Source organism: Mus pahari, chromosome 8 (genome assembly GCF_900095145.1).
Source record: "Mus pahari chromosome 8, PAHARI_EIJ_v1.1, whole genome shotgun sequence".
NCBI classification, from domain to species: Eukaryota; Metazoa; Chordata; class Mammalia; order Rodentia; family Muridae; genus Mus; species Mus pahari.
Window position 1 is genome coordinate 5,308,112 of NC_034597.1, and position 7,779 is coordinate 5,315,890.

A 7,779-nucleotide genomic window follows, 5' to 3' on the forward strand; every position below is an offset into this window, starting at 1 on the left:
TGGAAGTCCAAAAGCAAATATGCATTTGTAGAAACAAAACAAAACCTCTCAAGTAAGGCGAGTTATACTGTAGGCTGAAATCAAATTATTCTATAAAATGAGAAGTTGGCTACCTTGAATGAGAAGGTAGATCAAGTCACAGCTGTTATGAAGGAATTTTGAATAATATTTATGGCTGGGAAAAATCTACCCTCCTCAATTGCAAGCAGCAAGAAATCTTTCTGTGTATCTACTGTGAATTCTGAAAAGAGAAAGAAATCATAGGAAATTCTAAGCTACCATATTCTGAATGAACAAGTCCAAGTTCACATCATTGATATAGAACAGAAACTTCAAGTTGATGAAACACCTTGAAAACCAACCCATGAGGACCTCAGAAGAAATGCTAAAACAGCTTAACAGGAATAATTTCATAGCTCAGAGAAACCAGGATACTCATAAGCATTTGTTTCCACTGAAGTTCAAATTGTGGAAGGGGGTGAGGTACCAGGGTGGAGACTAAGATTACCTAATGAAAAGAATTTGCACATTAAAAACAAGAAATCTATAAATTGCCTGCAATAGATTTTAACATTCTTCTAAAACATTGTCTAATGGAGCAAGCACAGTCTATGAGAAGAACAAGTTAGAAGAATGGAAAAGAGTATGATGGAAATCTGACAGTGAAATTCATAATCCATTGAAATAAAGAATAATTTAAAAGATGATTAATTCCTTGAATAGAATGGCAGTTGTCCACATGCACATGCATGTGTGTGTTTGTGCATGCACACATACATCTTGTGAGTGTAAATTCAAGATAAGGACATTGAAGATAGACCAGACTAAAGTTTGCCAAAGCAAGGAAGTTACTATCATCCTAGGGCCACAGTGAGAAAATCTCAGGAGGATAGTAGTAGAAATTAGGCATAGGGTATCTTGTGGGAACTAAGATACACTGCAAAGATTGGAGCCCACGGACAATCCAGGCCCTGCCTGAGAGGCTACCTAAAGTACAGAGAGGGTGCAGTGGAGTAGACACACTAGCTTTGCCTTTTACTTGCTATCCAGGCCTTCCTTTGAATCTCCCCTCAGCTAAATCAAGTTCACAGTAGAAGGCAGGAGTCTCCTGCACTCTGGTAGGGAAGGATACACAAGAGGGTGGAGGTGGCTGACTCCAGGCTGATGGATTTGGCTGGGTGTATGGAGGAGGAAGGGAGGTGGGGGTGGGGATGGGGGTTGGGGTGGGGGTTGGGGTGGAATTAGTACAAGACGGGCACTTCAACTGTTCAAAGCTTCTGCAATCTTCTGCCTTTTCCAGCTGCCTGAGAGTCTCCATGCTAGCATGCTGAGAGTCAACGTTTACTTGAAAGAGGTCATGCAAACACTGGCTCTTTTCATGGCGAGCCCTGTTCTACTGCTGTGTGGAGAGGACTTCATTTAAGATGATTCTTCTACTGAGCTTTCTAGAATATCTATGTCCTCTCAAATCTGCTCTGCCCAGAAGCTAATAGTAGAATATAAAAATAGCTTTAGCTGTCTGCATTGCTTTTCTTATTCGTATTCTGAGAAAAATCATTTAAACACAGAAGCAGAAAGCTCCACTTATTTGTATTCATTGTGTCCACAGAAAATGTACAGTTCACATGACTGCCCAGCTTCAAAGGGATAATAAAAGTACCAATTTGCTGAACTGTAAAGACAGCAACGTGGGTTAAATTCGGATTCAATTTAACACAAATGAAAGAGGACTTTGCCACAACTACTGTAATATTTCAGCTTGACTGGATTTGAAGCACTTAGACAACACCCCTTTGGGGGAGTCTTGAGGAAGTTTCTAGAGAGGTTTAACCCATCTGAATGTGATGGCACTGTCACACAGACAGTAACTCCAGAGTAACCACAGAGGAAAAGTGGCGGAAGCTAGCTGAGCACATGCCTTCCTCTGCGTGCTGCCTAACTGCAGACCCAGCATGGCCAACTGCCTCAGGCTTCTTTCTGCCTTTGTGCTTTCTCTGCTGTGGAGCACTGGTTTTGTTGTTTGATTGTTTTGCTGTTGCTTTAAATTTACTTTCATTTTATCTAATGTGCATTGGTGTTGTGCCCTCATGTATGCCCTCATGTATGAGGGCGTGAATCCCCTAGAACTGAAGTTACAGACAGCTGTGATCTGCCATGTGAGTGTGGGAATTGAAGCAAGGGTTCTCTAGAAGAGCAGCAAGTGCTCTTAACCACATAGCAATCTCTTCCAGCCCTGCCATGGTAGACGGATCCTCCTAACCATGAGTTAAAATAAATACTTCCTTCTGTAAATGTCTTTGTCAGCTATGGTCGCAGTGATAGGGAAATTACTGAATATGGCTGACTTCAAGTTATATAAGTAGAACATAATTTTGAGAATTACTTAGTTCATAGACGTTTCATTTTTTTTCAAAACCTTACTTCTGACTATGTGAACCAGAAAGACATTCAGTGTCAAAGCTCTTGTTCGTTTTGAATATACAGCTGGAATCCAGAATGGTTGTTCTTGTGATGAGTAATACTTAATAGACATCTTAATTTACTTTCATAAGAAATTTTTTTTGAACAAAGAACATGCCCCTAGATAAATAAAAAGTGTTGACTTAAAACCTGTCATTAGTTACAATTTTGATCAAAGTACTTGTCCTTTTAAATATCCATTAGTTTTGCTAGAAGGTGTGTGTGTGTGGTGTGGTCTGTGTGTGTGTGTGTGTGTGTGTGTGTGTGTGTGTTCGCGCACGTGCACGCGCATGCTATTCTTCATAAAAAAAAACATTAGCACACTCTTCTGGATTTCTTCTGAGGCTAGAATAACAATATTCAAATCTTTCTCCATTTCCTCACAATGAACTGTTTGAATATTCATAAATTCACCACTGATTAAAGCAGAGCCTCAGAGTAATTTAATTACAGTGTATATTTCAGAAACACTGGTAAGTGCTGGAGTCAAACACTCGCCTTTGCCGAATGTCACCCACTGGCAATAGTTGTTTGGCTTATGAAAGGGGGGAGAGAATGGTTCTTCCACATTTCTCATAATGAATGTCCACTGTGACTCCCTAACTTAAGAGTTATGCAAGGAGGAAGGGACCTTGAGGCAGACAATATATGCAGATGTGAACATTCTTCTGCCAGCTGTCAGTGCTTGAAGAAAATATAGCCCCTCCTAGACTTTTGAGTATTTAAAAAAACAAAACAAAACAAAACAAAACAACAAAAAAAAACAGGATCAGATATATTTTAAATAGCACTCCCTGGAATCTCCAAAATTGTCCTGAAATGTGATGTGTTGTGATGAAATGTGTGTGTGTGTAAAATGAGGCTGAATGATTAGATACGAGGTTGCATTGATTTCTTTCTTCATTCACTCCAGAAGATTTTAGCAAGTTTTATTGTGTGCCATGCTTTCTTTTTGGTACCAAAGAATCAAGGAACAGATTCATGTTCCTGACCTCATAGAGATTACATTTTTATGGGTGATAGATACAACATAGAAGTAGATATGATATGGTAAATGACAGTAAATTCAGTATAAGGAAGTGAGCGAATGAAGGTATTAAGAAGTATGAACTCAAGGTGTAGGAATTTTATACCAAACGGTTGCACATTTTTTAATTAATAAAGTGACATTTAAGCAGAGACTTGAAATAAGCCAGGGTTTATGCCTGTGCTCATTTAAGGGAAGGTAATTCCAGTTTGAAAGAACTGTGCAAACCCTTTGAAGCAGCCCACCCTTCTGCTTTAGATACTTCAATGATAAAGATGTCAGCATAGATGGAATTCTGCTTTTAAATTTGAAAAATCCTGAATAAAAGCCTGTGTATAGCTTTTTGTAAAACAACACAGATTTTGCTCAATGAAATCTTCCATGGGAAGAATGATGGTCCTATAAGATTATAGTAGAGCTGAAAATGTCCTAATCCAGTATTAAGTAGTCATGGTAACATCATCTTGCAACACACTGCTTTGTGTCTGTGCCGATGCTGCCAGTTCTGTAAACACATTGCTTTCACTTAGGCACAGTCTATTATACATACAATGGATGATTTTGTCAGCTTCTTGTCCGGAGCAGCACTAAGGAAATCAGTAAATCACATCATTTTGATGTCCAAGGGTATTTCCAGTGACTACTAAGTCATAAGTGTGCTGCCCTAAACAATAGATTGACACCAGTGGATTTTTAATATGATGATGTTGAGGAATATGATATTAAAATGCAGGGAGCATGTCATCTTTCCTACCCCCTTCCTATATTCCCTTGCTCTCAGCCTCCTCTATACCAAGGCATGAAGCCCAGTCTCCACCACATATCCCTGCCATGATGTCCTGTTGAAGAGCATGCTCAAGAAACCATGGCTGAACTCTCTGATACCATAAGTCAACATTGTGACTCCCTGTAAGTTGGTCCTGCCAAGTGTCTGGTTACAGTGACAAGAAGGAACACAGACAACAAATGACTCTCAGTTCATTTCTCTCTACCACCCTCACTTTTTATATCTGTATTCATTTTTATATGACGAGTAGGCTAGTATAGGACAGTGCTGTTTGCACCAGCAGCAGCCCACTGCACCTCATGTTTATGTGAATTACCTGCGATGTTTAGCCAGTTACAGAATTTCCTAATAACCCATTTCTCAAAGCATATCATCATAATTAAGTGATATGCAACTATGTTAGAACTAAATCAGCCTTTGGGTTTTATTCTCCTGTAAGTTAGAAATTTACACAAATTTCTTATTAGTGATATTTTAAAAACAAGTGGCTAGTACAGGTACAGATTAACATAGTGACTTGCATGATTCTAAATTCATTACATATTAGCTATGACCATGAGAAATTCTTTCCAGGGAAATTTGACTCCTCAGAAGCATTTGAACATCTGATTGATTATAAGTATTGAAATTGATCTGTCTTCTAAATTGTAGCTGAAGACTATAAATCGAACAGAAATTTTTTCTTCCTTTGTAATACTGGACACACTATTTTCTTCATATGATGTTAACATTGAAAAATGAAAAAAATAAATGAAATTGGAGGCTCTCAAGCTAAAACTTCCTTGTGGCATGATTATTTCTCTCCCTGTCTTAGATGTCATCTCTACATGTAACTTTAGATTTACTTCTGGTAAAGATATTAAGGCACTTTACCTTCGAGCCCAGCCCTCAAGAAAAGTTGACCTTGAGTTTGGTGGTTGAGAACTCTTCCTATGGGTTGTGCTGATCAGGTAACAGGACTGTCTGATCACATGCATCATATGAGGATGCTTCCCTAAGCTTTTGATAACTGCATTCCATCTCCACACTAAAAATGTCATCCCAACCATTCCTCCTTAAACCTATCTCATATGTCTGCCTCTCATGAACAGGCACTTCCTAAGTTCTTATAGACCAAGTATGGTGATGGGAGTAGTCAGAAGGCTGTATAATGAACAGCAGGCAGAAGAGGAAGGGGTTCATGGAGGATCATTCTCTCATGAAATAACTTAGGTAAGAGATGGAGCTGGGAATTAACAATCCAGGCTATATCACATGTGCTCTCCTTTTCCACATTTGAGTTATAGAAAAATGACTTCCTCACCCACCTTATACTTAAGGAAACATAAATGAAACTGTTAGTATTGAAGACACACCCACCTGAGTGGAGAGGACACTGTGGAAGATGACCTTAGCATTGAAAGCTACTAGTGATAGCACAAAGCAAAGAGTACCTCACCTCACATTACAAACCTCCCTTATTCTCCATGTAAAAGTTATCTGACTCCTAGTATGTTCAGTGTTAATCCATCCACTAACCAGATAACGACTTTGGCCAAGTTTTCAAATTTCTGTGTTTCGAATGGTTTGGGTGAGAATGCCCCCAACATGCCCAGATGCCCCCAACATGCCCAGATGTTTGAATACTGTTTAGAAGATTTAGGAGGTGTGACCTTGCTGGAAGAAATGTGTCACTTGGGGTGAGCTTTGGATGTCCATATTGTCACCCCATTTCCATTTCTCTCCCTCTCTTCTTGGAGCTTGCAACTAAGATATCTTGTACTTGCTGACACAGTTTCCCACCATCATGGGCTTGTATCTCTCTGGAAGCACAAACTCAAATAAACTCCTTTCTTCTATAAGTTGTATTGGCCTATGTTTTATCATAGAAACAGAAAAATAACATACACTGTGAATGGTATGCTTCATCTGTATAATGGGAGGTGATAATTTCCCCAAAGTTCTCAAGCACACCATATAGTGTAGTTTTAGGGTATGGAAGCAACTATTATAAAGGCAGTGCTGACAACAAATCACCTTAGTGTTATTCAGATTTCAAGGGTTTTTGTTTGTTTTGCCTTGTTTTTGTTTTTTCTTTTTCCATGCTTGAAAAAAAACTGAAAATTGGGTAGTACCTAGAAAATTATGAAATAGAAAATATAACCAATGAGCACAGAATTTACAGAGAGTATATTTTAGATGTTTTTGAGCCTACTTAAGAACCGTGATTGTATAGTTGACAATAAGTCTCATCTGTTTTCCTTGAAACTCTTATGCATGTTCTTTTAACTTCTATTTGTGGAATTCTTATGGGGAAAAGAATCTATCCTGGGAAGTCTGAGTCAGTAACAGCATGGGACATGTGAAATAGAGGCTTTGCAAAATTTGAATTGAGACCAAAATCCATTGTACTAATTACACACTGGAGTCTTTGCATAATTACACATGCTCAAGGGACGTGACAGTGCTAGCTGTCTCTCATGGCTGCTATCATGTGAGCATTGAAACAAATTCCACTGTAATGAGTACCATTTCTGTATGTGCAGCTTGCAGATGCAGTGACATCATCACAGAATAATGATTAGCTGAATCTCAGAGACTCAGTTTTCCTCCCTCTAATCCCTGCATTATATTTCATTGTTATCAAATGAAGTAGAGTAAGGAACTGCCTTAAATTCTTTAAAATCTATGTACTTAATCAGATGAATTGCTATGTAAGTCTTGAATTACATTCAAAAATGCTGTAGGATCATTTAATATAATATGTTGCATGTCAATAAGTAATACAAGATACAAAATGCTAAAGTGTCTGTGATAATATAGACAATCACTTTCATAGTTGAAGACATGGAAAACCATAAACTGTGAAAATATTTGCAGCTACCAAGCTGGGAAAATACAGACTAGCCATTAAATATATGAAGCTGTGGAAAATGATGTACCCTATGGAAGATGGGTTTCAGTTTATTTGTTGTAGAGGGGAAAGTGATGACATCATCAACATTGAAAACACACCTTTTGTCCCAGGAATTCCCATGATAAGGTTTTCATTGTCATATTCAAACATAGATCTTAAGCTTTATGAACAATAATATTTATTGTAGCTTTTCACAATAACAAAAGTAAAGGAGACACAAATATCTATGTGGCCACTAACAATCAGGACACAAACATGCTAGATAGCATCTTATGTCATTTCTTCTTTTGGCTTAAATTTATTTTTATTCTTGTACATTGTATGACTTACTTCAGGGGACACATGGCACAGACAAATGCAAATAAAAACAAAATAGAGAATGTTTGCTTTTCAGTTTTCAAAGACCAGACTCAGACATAAACAGAATGTTATGAAGCTTCTGCAGTTGAGTAAGAAAATCTTGTTCCCATAGATTTAGTGAAGAAAAATCTCTAGCCTTTGAAGGTGGGGCAGCATTAGAGGTGAATCATGCATGTGCCCTCAAAGAATTATTTTTCCAGCCTTTCGTGGAAAGACCTTTAATCTTAGCACTTGGGAGGCAGAGGCAGG